Source organism: Anomaloglossus baeobatrachus, chromosome 9 (assembly GCF_048569485.1).
Source record: "Anomaloglossus baeobatrachus isolate aAnoBae1 chromosome 9, aAnoBae1.hap1, whole genome shotgun sequence".
NCBI classification, from domain to species: Eukaryota; Metazoa; Chordata; class Amphibia; order Anura; family Aromobatidae; genus Anomaloglossus; species Anomaloglossus baeobatrachus.
This window is the reverse complement of record NC_134361.1, coordinates 163,428,862-163,445,620: the sequence shown is the minus strand read 5'-3', so window position 1 is coordinate 163,445,620 and position 16,759 is coordinate 163,428,862. Positions and strand designations below refer to the sequence as shown.

The window sequence follows — 16,759 nt, the reverse complement described above, 5'->3', positions numbered from 1 at the left end:
GGGAAATCACAGGCCCGAAGCTTTATTGAAAGACGCACATAACGGGAAAAGGAGGGAGGGGGCATGGAAGAGGTCTAAACCTCCTCCTCGGCGCTGTCGTCCGGACTGTCCATGATGGAATAGTCTCTGAGCAGGCTGTGGATCAGCCTGCGGCAATCCTGGATAGACATCCTCTCCCTCTTCAAGATGAGCCGGTTCCTGGCGACCCAAATAGCGTCCTTAAAGCAGTTCATAAGGCGCCAAGCCTCCTGGATGGCTCCAACGGTGTGAGTCCCAGGGAAGAGTCCATAAAGTACGGAATGGTACGATAGGCTCCCTCTGGGGACGGAGTTCCTCAGGTCATCCTCCAGGGCAACCAACAGGCGCTGTGCGAAACGGCAGTCCCAAAAGGCGTGCAGCGATGTTTCCTCCACGAAGGGGCACCTTGGGCAGTACCGGGTTTTGCACAGGTTCCGGGCGTGCATGAATGACCGGACGGGCAGTCCGCCCTGTATCGCCATCCATGACAAGTCCTTGTGCCCGTTGGTCAATCCAGCCGATGACACGTTTGTCCAAACAGTCTCCAGTGTGTCGTGATGAAGTCCTGGAATGTTCTCCATTTCGTCCTTGGCTCTGATGAGTTTGTGGATAGTCTTTGGCTTCCACAAATCAGGCTTGAGTCCCTCCAGTTGGTGTTCCCTCACAAACCGAACCACGTCTCCGTAGAACCATGGCGCCGTCCAGTTGTAGGGGAAGGAGCTGTCCCACTTGTCCCAGCCTAACCGTCTCCAAAGGGGGAGCAGGAAGAAGCGAGACATGGACCCACCCGCGGAACCTCTCTTGACTCGCAGAGTTCGGCGAACGCAGTCACATACGAAGGAGGATCGCAGGAGGGTGGGGATATCGGGTACGCCCTTCCCACCCTTGCGAGGATCCTTGTACATGATGCTCCGCTTTACTCTGTCCATCTTGGATCCCCAGACAAAACGAAACACCGTCCTGGTAATGGCCCTGCACACGGTGGCAAGGGGGGGCCAGGCCTGGGCCGTGTACTGCAGCACGGGCAGTACCTCGTTACGCAGGACCAGTGCTTTGCCCTCACAGGTGAGGCGTCTGAGGCTCCACAGACCCATCCGTTGGGTGATCTTGGTCAAGCGTTCCTCCCAGGACTTGAGGGCTGCTCCTTCCTTCCCGAACCAGACTCCAAGAACCTTGATGAAATCCGGCTGGATGCTGAAAGGGAAGGGGGCGGAAGAGGCCGGCTGCCAGTCCCCGAAGAGCATGGCTTCCGACTTCCCGCAGTTGACTTTGGCTCCCGAAGCCCGTCCGAAGGTCTCACAGGTCTGGACGAGGGTGTCGACTGAGCGCCGGTCCGCGCAGAAGACGGTCACGTCGTCCATGTAGAGCGAGCACTTGACCTCGAAGCGTTCTGGTCCTGGTGCGGTGATCCCTCTGATCTCTCCATTCCGCCGGATAGCCTCTGCAAAGAGTTCTATAACACAAACAAAAAGAAGAGGTGACAGAGGACAGCCTTGTCTGACCCCTGAGAGGACCGGGAAGGGGTCAGTCTTCCAGCCGTTTACCAACACCGAGCTGTGAATATCAAAATACATTAGTTGGACATACAAGCAAAACATGTTACCCAAACCTAACCTGTGCAGAGCTTTGCCCAGGAACTCATGGGAAACACGGTCGAAGGCCTTTTCCTGATCCAACGAGATCAGGGCTGCGTGCACCCGGCGGGCTTTGATGTACTCGACCGTGTCCCGCATGAGAGCCAGGCTGTCTGCGATGCGACGTCCGGGGATGCCGCAGGTCTGATCCGGGTGGATGATCCGTCCGATAACAGTCTTCAATCTCGTTGCCATCGTCTTGGCCAGGATCTTGTAGTCGACGTTCAGAAGGGTGATGGGACGCCAATTCTTCAGGTCGCACCTCTCTCCTTTACGCTTGTACAGGATCGTGACCATTCCTTCCCTCAGAGATGGAGGCATTCTGCCCTCCACCACCATCTCCTCATACAGCCCTAACAGGTCCGGACAGATTAGGTCTCCCAGCGCTACATAGAGCTCTGCTGGGAGGCCGTCACTGCCCGGTGTCCTGCCAGAACTAAAGGATTTGGCGGCCGAGAGCAGCTCGTCCACCGTCAGAGGAACATCCATGGCCGCCGCGTCTGCAGGGTCAAGATGGTTAGTGATACCTGACAGGAACTTATCGGCGGCCTCGGGGTCAGTAGTCTTGCGGGCGTAGAGTTCGCTGTAGAAGTCGCTGACGACCTTCATCACGTTCTCTTTCCCGCGTCGCATGCTGCCACTCTCGTCTCGTAGTTCATTCATGGGCGTGTGACCGGCGTGGAGTTTCCTGAAAAAGAACGAGTTACATTTCTCACCCTTCTCCAGGTTCTCCACTTTGGAACGGAAGACAATTCGCTCGGACTCCTCCTCGAAGTGCCTTTTCAGGCTCCTCTTAGTCTCCTCCAGCTCCTCTCTCACGTCCCAGCCGCATCGAAGAAGGTCCTGCAGGGAACGCAGCTCACGCTGGAGTCTCCTGAAGTCCCTCCTCTTCAGACCCGCCTGTTGTTGACTCTTTGCCTGAAAGAAGAAACGGAACTCGAGTTTAACGTATTCCCACCAGTCAGAAACAGACTGGAAGCCCGCCTTGTAGGCCCGCCACGTGGAGTAGGCAGCTCTAAGCTCCTCCAGAATCTCACCCTTTTCCAGCAGAGAGCAGTTCAGCTTCCAGGAGCCCGGGCCAATGGGGAAGCCATGGCCCAGCACACCTTGAAAGTGAATGGCTCTGTGGTCAGAGAAGAAGCAGGGGACCATCGAGTGCCCACTCCGCCCAACCGCCCGAGAGGTAAACACAAAGTCAATCCTGGAACGCAGCGAGCCATCGGATCGGCACCATGAATAGTTCACGGATCCGTGTCCGATGGAGCCAACAACGTCCACAAGAGAGGCTTCGGTCACCATCTCAATGAGCAGTTTGGATGTGACGTCCAACTTGGCAGCCGTTCCAGAACTGCGTCCATCCTCCTCAATCGGGCAGTTGAAATCCCCGGCCATCACTACCGTCCTGGCGGTAGCGAGCTGAGGGCGCAGGGCTTGGAGGAGCTCCAGTCGATCGCTCTTCACAGGAGAAGCGTACACATTGATGAACCTGACAGGTTCTCCCACCCAGGTGCCATCCACGAGCAGTAACCTGCCGCAGACGATTTCCTGAACAGAGTCCAATGTGAAGGCGCTTCCCCTGATCAGCACGGCGACCCCCGCGGACCTACAGTCGCCTCCGCCGGACCAGTAGGATGGGCCATGGGTCCACTCCCTGGCCAGATGGTTGAAGGACCTAGAGGAGGGAAGGGAGCATTCCTGCAGGAAAAATACATCACTAGACTGAGTGTTAAGGAACGCAAAAATTGTCTGACGTCGGAACTTGTCTCTGATGCTCCTAACATTAATGGAAAAGGTGTTAATGTTAGCAGTCATTGGAGGAAAGAGAAAGTTAGCGCAGGCGGTGTGCCTTAGTTACCACTCCGGTCGGGCGGTTCTTCCTCTTTGGCACCTGCTGGTAAGGGTATCTCCAGCAGACCCTCTTCTTCTAGCTGATCGAGCAGGGATGGTGCCTCAGTGGCTTCCGACTCCTCCATTTCTTCTTCGGCCACAAGGGACTCCACCATCTGCTCCAACACGTCCGGTTCTGGGAGGAGGCCATCCTCCTCTTCCTGGGGTGGATTGGGATCCACAATGAACAGCTTGGAAGGTTCTGCGACAGGACTATCTTCCACCTTCCTTTTCCTTTGGCCTGTACCTGAGGAGACAAGAGCTGGAAAATCCTCCTCGGTGAAAAGTGCAAGAGTGCTGAGGTCCTCTGCTCTCATGGTCTGGGGAGGGAGAGTGGGCTTTGGGGGGGGGGTGAGGAGACCAACTGAGGAGTAGGGAAATGAGGTGGAGGTAGTGGAATCCTCAGTAGGGTTGGCCGGGGGGGGAGGGGTTTGGACAGGGGTGACAGGGGGGGGGACCAGGGAGGGGGCAACAGTTTTCTTACCCTTTTTCCTGGACTCCGTGGCTGCTGGGGCATCGGCTGGAGCCACGGTCGCCGGGTTCTTGGCCGCCTTGTCCTTGGCCTCTGTGGCCTTGGTCGTAGCTGCCTTGGTCGACGAAGCTGTGACTACCCGATACTGGGTCACCGCGGCAACCCTTGCCCAGGATTTCTCCCGCTGTGGGCAGTCCTTGTAAAGGTGGTCCGCCTGTCCACATAGGTTGCAAGTCTTCTTCTTTGGGCAGTCCTTGGAGCTGTGTCCCGTCACCCGGCAAACCCTGCAGGCGTCCTCCTTGCAGGTCTTCATCGAATGCCCTTTCCCGCCACATTTCCTGCAGTTGTGTGGCATGTCCGGGCAGTAGATGAGACCAAAGGAGTTTCCCAGAGAGAATGTCGGGGGCAGGTGCTGGAGACCATCCTCGGATGCTGGTTCCCTGTAGAGTCGAACGGTTACTGACCACTTACCCGTCCAGAATCCGTTGCCGTTAAGGATGTGGGATGGCTCCCTCACCACTGTGCAGAGACGTCCCAGGAACGTGGAGATGTCTCTTCCTGGGGTGTGCGGGTTCCGCATGGAGACCGTGATCCTCTTCTCATCCCTCTGTATAGGACAGGATCCTAAAAAAGAATGAAAAGGGGAGTCCGGCATCGCTGCGTTCATCGCCTCCCAGTATCTCCTGCAGGCATTCACCGTGGCAAAGGTTACCAGAAAAATGCCAGTCATGAAGGTCTGGACACTCAGGGTTTCCGCCCTGGAGAAGCCCTGATCCAGAATCATCTTCTTGCAGAACACGTCGCTGGACATGTCCGGCAACCTACCATCCACCGCCTTTAGCTTCAGGGCGACCGTCTGCCGCATCCAAGGCTCCAGGGTTGGAGCCTTTTCAGGCGGCGTCCGGGCTCCCTCCGGCTGGCTGGCGTCGGAGGTAGGGGCCTCTTGGGCCGAAGAAGCCTCTGGATGAGCCTTCCTGGAGGTCCCTGGGTCCTGAGCCTTCTTGGCTGCCTTCTCTGGCTTGCTTGCCATGGCTGGTTCCTGCTTGAGTTCCCGGAGCTGGATCTTGGATTCTTCTCCGGGTGTCTTCTCCCGCTGTGTTCCTCCTCGAAGTTCCTCTGGTCTCCCCAAGTCTTCTCCGAGCCTTCGTCTTCTTGCTTCTTTCTGCCAAGCTCTTCTTCCGTCCGATCTCCCTCTTCCGGTCTCGGCTGGGCTTCGGAGCTCGTCTCCCTGATCGTATCTCGTCAAGTGTAGCTAGCTCAGTTTGTTCTGATAAGAACAGATACTACACTTGATCTTAGCCAAAAGGCCGAGAAGCGATAACCAGAATTGGTTTGGGCCTCGAGTGGCACCCTGGCCTATGCCGGACACATCTTAGGGAGAGAGAGCGAGAGGGAGACAAACCCACGCCTACACAAGACATTTTGTCACCCAAGCCAACCCTTGAAAAGGCTGCTTTGCAGAGCCAAAACAAGAAGAATGGTGCGTTTTGCAGCCGCCGCCCACTGCAATGAATCTGAATAACTCCTCCTTTAGGGCGCAAGCAACTCCCCTCCCCCTTGCAGTCTTTCCAATTCACGATACAAAAAGACGGACAGGACAGGTTGCCTGACTTTCCGTCACTGCCACCCTTTGCCATCCTTACCCGTAGAAAGCCCTTTCATCATCCCCAAACCCTAATCTTTTCCCTTTCCTTCCCAGCCCCCAAACCCTGCCCTCTGTACCTTTCTCACCACCCGCTTCCCTTCTCCTGTCATCCCCCTACCACCCGGGAAAAAAAGAGATTGCCCCCTCCTTCCACTAGCCCACCCTCCCACCCAAAGAACAACTTCTTCTGCGCAGCTTGTTTTCTAGGCAGCAGCGCTATTGTGATGTCATCGGGGGGCATTGTGACAAGCCGCCAGTGTTCCGTCTCTTCATGTTGTGCACAGTTCAAACGGAAAATACATCAACAGGCAGACTACAGAAAAGCTTACTATCAAAGGTTAGAGGGGGGCTTTCTCAGAGGGCTTTTTACAGTTTTTCTATTCCCAATTAGCCGTTTAAGTGTACTTATTGAAAGTAGTAATTCTTTCATAGGCCGCCCTTTCTTAGTATTTGACGTTCCTTATATTGCGGTATGAGGCTTCGCAGTAGGTTGCAAACATTCATCACCCATGACTGTCCCCAATTGAGCTCAGAAGCTCAATGTCTATCATGACCTCTCTTTTAGAATGTCCAAGAGCAAGCAAACTATTCCTCCAGGAGAGGGCGCCAACAGACTACTAAAGAGATCATCATTACTCAAAGAAAACCCCAAAAACCAATGCATGATAGGAATAAACAGGTAACTTTCTTTGGAGTGGAAGCGGAGAGATCGCACCAGATGCCAATTCTAGATCTTATCACACCTGTGGTCACTGCAGCAGCAGGTGAATCCACTTTGTCCAAAAGGGATCTATTCCATTCAATTGCAAATGATCTAGATAAGACAGAGAACTGCAGCACGGGGACATAGCCGAGTTGGTCAGGTTGAGTGGTGATGAGTTTGCTATTTGGATGAATAAAGAAAGTCAAAAGTGTGAAAGATAAAAAACAAAAGGAGGAAGTGTGAAAAGTGAATGGGCCAAATTGAGGTGCATATGAAGACGTATGCTTTCTTCCAATTCATTAAATCGGGCTAATATGAATCAGGTGAATTGAGTTCTGCTTTTGGAAACTGGGTTAAGAAGGGGTGCACCGTTCCTGGAGGTACTGCAATACCAGGTCAATGCGTGGAGTGGACAGAGCAAGCTCTTTTTCCATCTCCCTGTTCTAAAAATCCATTTAATATATGGTCCCCAGATAGGGGACGTATCAGATATTAAACTGATAAGAACAGATACTACACTTGATCTTAGCCAAAAGGCCGAGAAGCGATAACCAGAATTGGTTTGGGCCTCGAGTGGCACCCTGGCCTATGCCGGACACATCTTAGGGAGAGAGAGCGAGAGGGAGACAAACCCACGCCTACACAAGACATTTTGTCACCCAAGCCAACCCTTGAAAAGGCTGCTTTGCAGAGCAAAAACAAGAAGAATGGTGCGTTTTGCAGCCGCCGCCCACTGCAATGAATCTGAATAACTCCTCCTTTAGGGCGCAAGCAACTCCCCTCCCCCTTGCAGTCTTTCCAATTCACGATACAAAAAGACGGACAGGACAGGTTGCCTGACTTTCCGTCACTGCCACCCTTTGCCATCCTTACCCGTAGAAAGCCCTTTCATCATCCCCAAACCCTAATCTTTTCCCTTTCCTTCCCAGCCCCCAAACCCTGCCCTCTGTACCTTTCTCACCACCCGCTTCCCTTCTCCTGTCATCCCCCTACCACCCGGGAAAAAAAGAGATTGCCCCCTCCTTCCACTAGCCCACCCTCCCACCCAAAGAACAACTTCTTCTGCGCAGCTTGTTTTCTAGGCAGCAGCGCTATTGTGATGTCATCGGGGGGCATTGTGACAAGCCGCCAGTGTTCCGTCTCTTCATGTTGTGCACAGTTCAAACGGAAAATACATCAACAGGCAGACTACAGAAAAGCTTACTATCAAAGGTTAGAGGGGGGCTTTCTCAGAGGGCTTTTTACAGTTTTTCTATTCCCAATTAGCCGTTTAAGTGTACTTATTGAAAGTAGTAATTCTTTCATAGGCCGCCCTTTCTTAGTATTTGACGTTCCTTATATTGCGGTATGAGGCTTCGCAGTAGGTTGCAAACATTCATCACCCATGACTGTCCCCAATTGAGCTCAGAAGCTCAATGTCTATCATGACCTCTCTTTTAGAATGTCCAAGAGCAAGCAAACTATTCCTCCAGGAGAGGGCGCCAACAGACTACTAAAGAGATCATCATTACTCAAAGAAAACCCCAAAAACCAATGCATGATAGGAATAAACAGGTAACTTTCTTTGGAGTGGAAGCGGAGAGATCGCACCAGATGCCAATTCTAGATCTTATCACACCTGTGGTCACTGCAGCAGCAGGTGAATCCACTTTGTCCAAAAGGGATCTATTCCATTCAATTGCAAATGATCTAGATAAGACAGAGAACTGCAGCACGGGGACATAGCCGAGTTGGTCAGGTTGAGTGGTGATGAGTTTGCTATTTGGATGAATAAAGAAAGTCAAAAGTGTGAAAGATAAAAAACAAAAGGAGGAAGTGTGAAAAGTGAATGGGCCAAATTGAGGTGCATATGAAGACGTATGCTTTCTTCCAATTCATTAAATCGGGCTAATATGAATCAGGTGAATTGAGTTCTGCTTTTGGAAACTGGGTTAAGAAGGGGTGCACCGTTCCTGGAGGTACTGCAATACCAGGTCAATGCGTGGAGTGGACAGAGCAAGCTCTTTTTCCATCTCCCTGTTCTAAAAATCCATTTAATATATGGTCCCCAGATAGGGGACGTATCAGATATTAAACTGATAAGAACAGATTTTGATTTAATGAAGCTTTCCAAAGCACCACAAAAAATGCATGACCGAAGTCACACCAAAAACAGTGCAAAGGCTAGGATTCGTGTGGACCCCACCGTGAGGAGAGGGTCCCCAAAAATCAACCCCGTCCCTCCGAGCCAGAAGGCCACAGCAAGGGTCAGGGATCTTCGGTGCTCTCCCAAGCCGAAGCCTGGTTGAGCCTTGTCGTTGCTCCCAGCGTCCACCCAGGCATCTTACCCAAGTGGAGTAGAGAGCTACTAGTTGTTGGTTTCGCAGCCGAAACTGCCCGGACCGTCAACCGGTGTTGGTTTCTCAGCCCAAGGCTAACCGGACCTCCAACCGGGTGTTGGTTTCTCAGCCGAAGCTGACCCAGACCTCCAACCGGGTGTTGGTTTCTCAGCCGAAGCTGACCCAGACCTCCAACCGGGTGTTAGTTTCTCAGCCCAAAGCTGACCAGACCTCCGACCGGGATTATAAAAATTTCCCTTCCTAGCCAGAAGGCCGGGATAGGGTAATATGCTCAAAAAGTATGAAAAGGCAAGGTACGGTGTGCTACAGAGCCCAAGGCTTGCCGGGGTCCCAAGCCAGCAAGCTCAGACTCACTCCAGGGTCGTCAGTCCTGGGGCACGTTGTACCATAGCCCCCCACCCTTACTCAGTCTAATAGCCTCGATCCTGGTAGGGCCATGTTTTCCTCTAGATGAATATACTATCCACCCAGAGTACTAGCAAGCGCAACCTTCCAGTGTGCATTGTATCATTGTACTAAGGTGGCCTGGAGCTTAAACCACCTCTTCGAACAACACTACACTTGATCTTAGCCAAAAGGCCGAGAAGCGATAACCAGAATTGGTTTGGGCCTCGAGTGGCACCCTGGCCTATGCCGGACACATCTTAGGGAGAGAGAGCGAGAGGGAGACAAACCCACGCCTACACAAGACATTTTGTCACCCAAGCCAACCCTTGAAAAGGCTGCTTTGCAGAGCAAAAACAAGAAGAATGGTGCGTTTTGCAGCCGCCGCCCACTGCAATGAATCTGAATAACTCCTCCTTTAGGGCGCAAGCAACTCCCCTCCCCCTTGCAGTCTTTCCAATTCACGATACAAAAAGACGGACAGGACAGGTTGCCTGACTTTCCGTCACTGCCACCCTTTGCCATCCTTACCCGTAGAAAGCCCTTTCATCATCCCCAAACCCTAATCTTTTCCCTTTCCTTCCCAGCCCCCAAACCCTGCTCTCTGTACCTTTCTCACCACCCGCTTCCCTTCTCCTGTCATCCCCCTACCACCCGGGAAAAAAAGAGATTGCCCCCTCCTTCCACTAGCCCACCCTCCCACCCAAAGAACAACTTCTTCTGCGCAGCTTGTTTTCTAGGCAGCAGCGCTATTGTGATGTCATCGGGGGGCATTGTGACAAGCCGCCAGTGTTCCGTCTCTTCATGTTGTGCACAGTTCAAACGGAAAATACATCAACAGGCAGACTACAGAAAAGCTTACTATCAAAGGTTAGAGGGGGGCTTTCTCAGAGGGCTTTTTACAGTTTTTCTATTCCCAATTAGCCGTTTAAGTGTACTTATTGAAAGTAGTAATTCTTTCATAGGCCGCCCTTTCTTAGTATTTGACGTTCCTTATATTGCGGTATGAGGCTTCGCAGTAGGTTGCAAACATTCATCACCCATGACTGTCCCCAATTGAGCTCAGAAGCTCAATGTCTATCATGACCTCTCTTTTAGAATGTCCAAGAGCAAGCAAACTATTCCTCCAGGAGAGGGCGCCAACAGACTACTAAAGAGATCATCATTACTCAAAGAAAACCCCAAAAACCAATGCATGATAGGAATAAACAGGTAACTTTCTTTGGAGTGGAAGCGGAGAGATCGCACCAGATGCCAATTCTAGATCTTATCACACCTGTGGTCACTGCAGCAGCAGGTGAATCCACTTTGTCCAAAAGGGATCTATTCCATTCAATTGCAAATGATCTAGATAAGACAGAGAACTGCAGCACGGGGACATAGCCGAGTTGGTCAGGTTGAGTGGTGATGAGTTTGCTATTTGGATGAATAAAGAAAGTCAAAAGTGTGAAAGATAAAAAACAAAAGGAGGAAGTGTGAAAAGTGAATGGGCCAAATTGAGGTGCATATGAAGACGTATGCTTTCTTCCAATTCATTAAATCGGGCTAATATGAATCAGGTGAATTGAGTTCTGCTTTTGGAAACTGGGTTAAGAAGGGGTGCACCGTTCCTGGAGGTACTGCAATACCAGGTCAATGCGTGGAGTGGACAGAGCAAGCTCTTTTTCCATCTCCCTGTTCTAAAAATCCATTTAATATATGGTCCCCAGATAGGGGACGTATCAGATATTAAACTGATAAGAACAGATTGATTTAATGAAGCTTTCCAAAGCACCGCAAAAATGCATGACCGAAGTCACACCAAAAACAGTGCAACGGCTAGGATTCGTGTGGACCCCTCCGTGAGAAGAGGATCCCCAAAAATCAACCCCGTCCCTCCGAACCAGAAGGCCACAGCGAGGGTCAGGGAACTTCAGTGCTCCCCCAAGCCGAAGCCTGGTTGAGCCTTGTTGTTGCTCCCAGCGTCCACCGAGGCATCTTACCCAAGTGGAGTAGGGAGCTACTAGTCGTTGGTTTCGCAGCCGAGACTGCCCGGACCGTCAACCGGTGTTGGTTTCTCAGCCCAAGGCTGACCGGACCTCCAACCGGGTGTTGGTTTCTCAGCCCAAGGCTGACCGGATCTCCAACCGGGTGTTGGTTTCTCAGCCCAAGGCTAACCGGACCTCCAACCGGGTGTTGGTTTCTCAGCCAAAGCTGACCCGGACCTCCAACCGGGTGTTGGTTTCTCAGCCCAAAGCTGACCGGACCTCCGACCGGGATTATAAAAATTTCCCTTCTTAGCCAGAAGGCCGGGATAGGGCAATATGCTTGGAAAGTATGAATAGGCAAGGCGCGGCGTGCGACAGAGTCTGAGGCTTACCAGGGTCCCAACCTAGCAAGTTCAGACTCCCTCCAGGGTGTCCATTCCTGGGGCACATTGCACCATAACCCCCACACTTACTCAGTCTAATAGCCTCGATCCTGGTAGGGCCATGGTTTCCTCTAGATGGATATACTATCCTCCCAAAGTACTAACAAGCGCAACCTTCCAGTGTGCATTGCATCATTGTACTAAGGTGGCCGGAGCCTTAAACCACCTTTTCGAACAATACTACACTTGATCTTAGCCAAAAGGCCGAGAAGCGATAACCAGAATTGGTTTGGGCCTCGAGTGGCACCCTGGCCTATGCCGGACACATCTTAGGGAGAGAGAGCGAGAGGGAGACAAACCCACGCCTACACAAGACATTTTGTCACCCAAGCCAACCCTTGAAAAGGCTGCTTTGCAGAGCAAAAACAAGAAGAATGGTGCGTTTTGCAGCCGCCGCCCACTGCAATGAATCTGAATAACTCCTCCTTTAGGGCGCAAGCAACTCCCCTCCCCCTTGCAGTCTTTCCAATTCACGATACAAAAAGACGGACAGGACAGGTTGCCTGACTTTCCGTCACTGCCACCCTTTGCCATCCTTACCCGTAGAAAGCCCTTTCATCATCCCCAAACCCTAATCTTTTCCCTTTCCTTCCCAGCCCCCAAACCCTGCCCTCTGTACCTTTCTCACCACCCGCTTCCCTTCTCCTGTCATCCCCCTACCACCCGGGAAAAAAAGAGATTGCCCCCTCCTTCCACTAGCCCACCCTCCCACCCAAAGAACAACTTCTTCTGCGCAGCTTGTTTTCTAGGCAGCAGCGCTATTGTGATGTCATCGGGGGGCATTGTGACAAGCCGCCAGTGTTCCGTCTCTTCATGTTGTGCACAGTTCAAACGGAAAATACATCAACAGGCAGACTACAGAAAAGCTTACTATCAAAGGTTAGAGGGGGGCTTTCTCAGAGGGCTTTTTACAGTTTTTCTATTCCCAATTAGCCGTTTAAGTGTACTTATTGAAAGTAGTAATTCTTTCATAGGCCGCCCTTTCTTAGTATTTGACGTTCCTTATATTGCGGTATGAGGCTTCGCAGTAGGTTGCAAACATTCATCACCCATGACTGTCCCCAATTGAGCTCAGAAGCTCAATGTCTATCATGACCTCTCTTTTAGAATGTCCAAGAGCAAGCAAACTATTCCTCCAGGAGAGGGCGCCAACAGACTACTAAAGAGATCATCATTACTCAAAGAAAACCCCAAAAACCAATGCATGATAGGAATAAACAGGTAACTTTCTTTGGAGTGGAAGCGGAGAGATCGCACCAGATGCCAATTCTAGATCTTATCACACCTGTGGTCACTGCAGCAGCAGGTGAATCCACTTTGTCCAAAAGGGATCTATTCCATTCAATTGCAAATGATCTAGATAAGACAGAGAACTGCAGCACGGGGACATAGCCGAGTTGGTCAGGTTGAGTGGTGATGAGTTTGCTATTTGGATGAATAAAGAAAGTCAAAAGTGTGAAAGATAAAAAACAAAAGGAGGAAGTGTGAAAAGTGAATGGGCCAAATTGAGGTGCATATGAAGACGTATGCTTTCTTCCAATTCATTAAATCGGGCTAATATGAATCAGGTGAATTGAGTTCTGCTTTTGGAAACTGGGTTAAGAAGGGGTGCACCGTTCCTGGAGGTACTGCAATACCAGGTCAATGCGTGGAGTGGACAGAGCAAGCTCTTTTTCCATCTCCCTGTTCTAAAAATCCATTTAATATATGGTCCCCAGATAGGGGACGTATCAGATATTAAACTGATAAGAACAGATACTACACTTGATCTTAGCCAAAAGGCCGAGAAGCGATAACCAGAATTGGTTTGGGCCTCGAGTGGCACCCTGGCCTATGCCGGACACATCTTAGGGAGAGAGAGCGAGAGGGAGACAAACCCACGCCTACACAAGACATTTTGTCACCCAAGCCAACCCTTGAAAAGGCTGCTTTGCAGAGCAAAAACAAGAAGAATGGTGCGTTTTGCAGCCGCCGCCCACTGCAATGAATCTGAATAACTCCTCCTTTAGGGCGCAAGCAACTCCCCTCCCCCTTGCAGTCTTTCCAATTCACGATACAAAAAGACGGACAGGACAGGTTGCCTGACTTTCCGTCACTGCCACCCTTTGCCATCCTTACCCGTAGAAAGCCCTTTCATCATCCCCAAACCCTAATCTTTTCCCTTTCCTTCCCAGCCCCCAAACCCTGCCCTCTGTACCTTTCTCACCACCCGCTTCCCTTCTCCTGTCATCCCCCTACCACCCGGGAAAAAAAGAGATTGCCCCCTCCTTCCACTAGCCCACCCTCCCACCCAAAGAACAACTTCTTCTGCGCAGCTTGTTTTCTAGGCAGCAGCGCTATTGTGATGTCATCGGGGGGCATTGTGACAAGCCGCCAGTGTTCCGTCTCTTCATGTTGTGCACAGTTCAAACGGAAAATACATCAACAGGCAGACTACAGAAAAGCTTACTATCAAAGGTTAGAGGGGGGCTTTCTCAGAGGGCTTTTTACAGTTTTTCTATTCCCAATTAGCCGTTTAAGTGTACTTATTGAAAGTAGTAATTCTTTCATAGGCCGCCCTTTCTTAGTATTTGACGTTCCTTATATTGCGGTATGAGGCTTCGCAGTAGGTTGCAAACATTCATCACCCATGACTGTCCCCAATTGAGCTCAGAAGCTCAATGTCTATCATGACCTCTCTTTTAGAATGTCCAAGAGCAAGCAAACTATTCCTCCAGGAGAGGGCGCCAACAGACTACTAAAGAGATCATCATTACTCAAAGAAAACCCCAAAAACCAATGCATGATAGGAATAAACAGGTAACTTTCTTTGGAGTGGAAGCGGAGAGATCGCACCAGATGCCAATTCTAGATCTTATCACACCTGTGGTCACTGCAGCAGCAGGTGAATCCACTTTGTCCAAAAGGGATCTATTCCATTCAATTGCAAATGATCTAGATAAGACAGAGAACTGCAGCACGGGGACATAGCCGAGTTGGTCAGGTTGAGTGGTGATGAGTTTGCTATTTGGATGAATAAAGAAAGTCAAAAGTGTGAAAGATAAAAAACAAAAGGAGGAAGTGTGAAAAGTGAATGGGCCAAATTGAGGTGCATATGAAGACGTATGCTTTCTTCCAATTCATTAAATCGGGCTAATATGAATCAGGTGAATTGAGTTCTGCTTTTGGAAACTGGGTTAAGAAGGGGTGCACCGTTCCTGGAGGTACTGCAATACCAGGTCAATGCGTGGAGTGGACAGAGCAAGCTCTTTTTCCATCTCCCTGTTCTAAAAATCCATTTAATATATGGTCCCCAGATAGGGGACGTATCAGATATTAAACTGATAAGAACAGATACTACACTTGATCTTAGCCAAAAGGCCGAGAAGCGATAACCAGAATTGGTTTGGGCCTCGAGTGGCACCCTGGCCTATGCCGGACACATCTTAGGGAGAGAGAGCGAGAGGGAGACAAACCCACGCCTACACAAGACATTTTGTCACCCAAGCCAACCCTTGAAAAGGCTGCTTTGCAGAGCAAAAACAAGAAGAATGGTGCGTTTTGCAGCCGCCGCCCACTGCAATGAATCTGAATAACTCCTCCTTTAGGGCGCAAACAACTCCCCTCCCCCTTGCAGTCTTTCCAATTCACGATACAAAAAGACGGACAGGACAGGTTGCCTGACTTTCCGTCACTGCCACCCTTTGCCATCCTTACCCGTAGAAAGCCCTTTCATCATCCCCAAACCCTAATCTTTTCCCTTTCCTTCCCAGCCCCCAAACCCTGCCCTCTGTACCTTTCTCACCACCCGCTTCCCTTCTCCTGTCATCCCCCTACCACCCGGGAAAAAAAGAGATTGCCCCCTCCTTCCACTAGCCCACCCTCCCACCCAAAGAACAACTTCTTCTGCGCAGCTTGTTTTCTAGGCAGCAGCGCTATTGTGATGTCATCGGGGGGCATTGTGACAAGCCGCCAGTGTTCCGTCTCTTCATGTTGTGCACAGTTCAAACGGAAAATACATCAACAGGCAGACTACAGAAAAGCTTACTATCAAAGGTTAGAGGGGGGCTTTCTCAGAGGGCTTTTTACAGTTTTTCTATTCCCAATTAGCCGTTTAAGTGTACTTATTGAAAGTAGTAATTCTTTCATAGGCCGCCCTTTCTTAGTATTTGACGTTCCTTATATTGCGGTATGAGGCTTCGCAGTAGGTTGCAAACATTCATCACCCATGACTGTCCCCAATTGAGCTCAGAAGCTCAATGTCTATCATGACCTCTCTTTTAGAATGTCCAAGAGCAAGCAAACTATTCCTCCAGGAGAGGGCGCCAACAGACTACTAAAGAGATCATCATTACTCAAAGAAAACCCCAAAAACCAATGCATGATAGGAATAAACAGGTAACTTTCTTTGGAGTGGAAGCGGAGAGATCGCACCAGATGCCAATTCTAGATCTTATCACACCTGTGGTCACTGCAGCAGCAGGTGAATCCACTTTGTCCAAAAGGGATCTATTCCATTCAATTGCAAATGATCTAGATAAGACAGAGAACTGCAGCACGGGGACATAGCCGAGTTGGTCAGGTTGAGTGGTGATGAGTTTGCTATTTGGATGAATAAAGAAAGTCAAAAGTGTGAAAGATAAAAAACAAAAGGAGGAAGTGTGAAAAGTGAATGGGCCAAATTGAGGTGCATATGAAGACGTATGCTTTCTTCCAATTCATTAAATCGGGCTAATATGAATCAGGTGAATTGAGTTCTGCTTTTGGAAACTGGGTTAAGAAGGGGTGCACCGTTCCTGGAGGTACTGCAATACCAGGTCAATGCGTGGAGTGGACAGAGCAAGCTCTTTTTCCATCTCCCTGTTCTAAAAATCCATTTAATATATGGTCCCCAGATAGGGGACGTATCAGATATTAAACTGATAAGAACAGATTTTTTGATTTAATGAAGCTTTCCAAAGCACCGCAAAAATGCATGACCGAAGTCACACCAAAAACAGTGCAAAGGCTAGGATTCGTGTGGACCCCTCCGTGAGAAGAGGATCCCCAAAAATCAACCCCGTCCCTCCGAGCCAGAAGGCCACAGAGAGGGTCAGGGATCTTCGGTGCTCCCCCAAGCCGAAGCCTGGTTGAGCCTTGTTGTTGCTCCCAGCGTCCACCGAGGCATCTTACCCAAGTGGAGTAGGGAGCTACTAGTCGTTGGTTTCGCAGCCGAGACTGCCCGGACCGTCAACCGGTGTTGGTTTCTCAGCCCAAGGCTGACCGGACCTCCAACCGGGTGTTGGTTT

The 16,759-nt window shown here is 50.6% G+C and overlaps 6 non-coding genes and 2 pseudogenes across 6 annotated transcripts; all 8 read right to left on the bottom strand.

The window, feature by feature from the left end:
* Window positions 1-5,240: 5,240 nt before the first annotated feature.
* LOC142253600 (U2 spliceosomal RNA) lies at window positions 5,241-5,330 on the bottom strand (annotated as a pseudogene).
* Window positions 5,331-6,717: 1,387 nt separating this feature from the next.
* LOC142251972 (U2 spliceosomal RNA) lies at window positions 6,718-6,908 on the bottom strand. Its single transcript, XR_012725370.1, has one exon. It is a non-coding gene; the product is annotated as a U2 spliceosomal RNA (small nuclear RNA).
* A 1,387-nt stretch (window positions 6,909-8,295) lies between these two features.
* Window positions 8,296-8,491, bottom strand: LOC142253089 (U2 spliceosomal RNA). The gene has a single exon (XR_012726409.1). It is a non-coding gene; the product is annotated as a U2 spliceosomal RNA (small nuclear RNA).
* Window positions 8,492-10,676: 2,185 nt separating this feature from the next.
* LOC142253275 (U2 spliceosomal RNA) lies at window positions 10,677-10,869 on the bottom strand. Its single transcript, XR_012726582.1, has one exon. It is a non-coding gene; the product is annotated as a U2 spliceosomal RNA (small nuclear RNA).
* A 697-nt stretch (window positions 10,870-11,566) lies between these two features.
* Window positions 11,567-11,708, bottom strand: LOC142253778 (U2 spliceosomal RNA; annotated as a pseudogene).
* Window positions 11,709-13,095: 1,387 nt separating this feature from the next.
* Window positions 13,096-13,286, bottom strand: LOC142251960 (U2 spliceosomal RNA). Its single transcript, XR_012725359.1, has one exon. It is a non-coding gene; the product is annotated as a U2 spliceosomal RNA (small nuclear RNA).
* A 1,387-nt stretch (window positions 13,287-14,673) lies between these two features.
* Window positions 14,674-14,864, bottom strand: LOC142251949 (U2 spliceosomal RNA). The gene has a single exon (XR_012725348.1). It is a non-coding gene; the product is annotated as a U2 spliceosomal RNA (small nuclear RNA).
* A 1,387-nt stretch (window positions 14,865-16,251) lies between these two features.
* On the bottom strand, window positions 16,252-16,448 carry LOC142253069 (U2 spliceosomal RNA). Its single transcript, XR_012726389.1, has one exon. It is a non-coding gene; the product is annotated as a U2 spliceosomal RNA (small nuclear RNA).
* Between the last annotated feature and the right edge of the window lie 311 nt (window positions 16,449-16,759).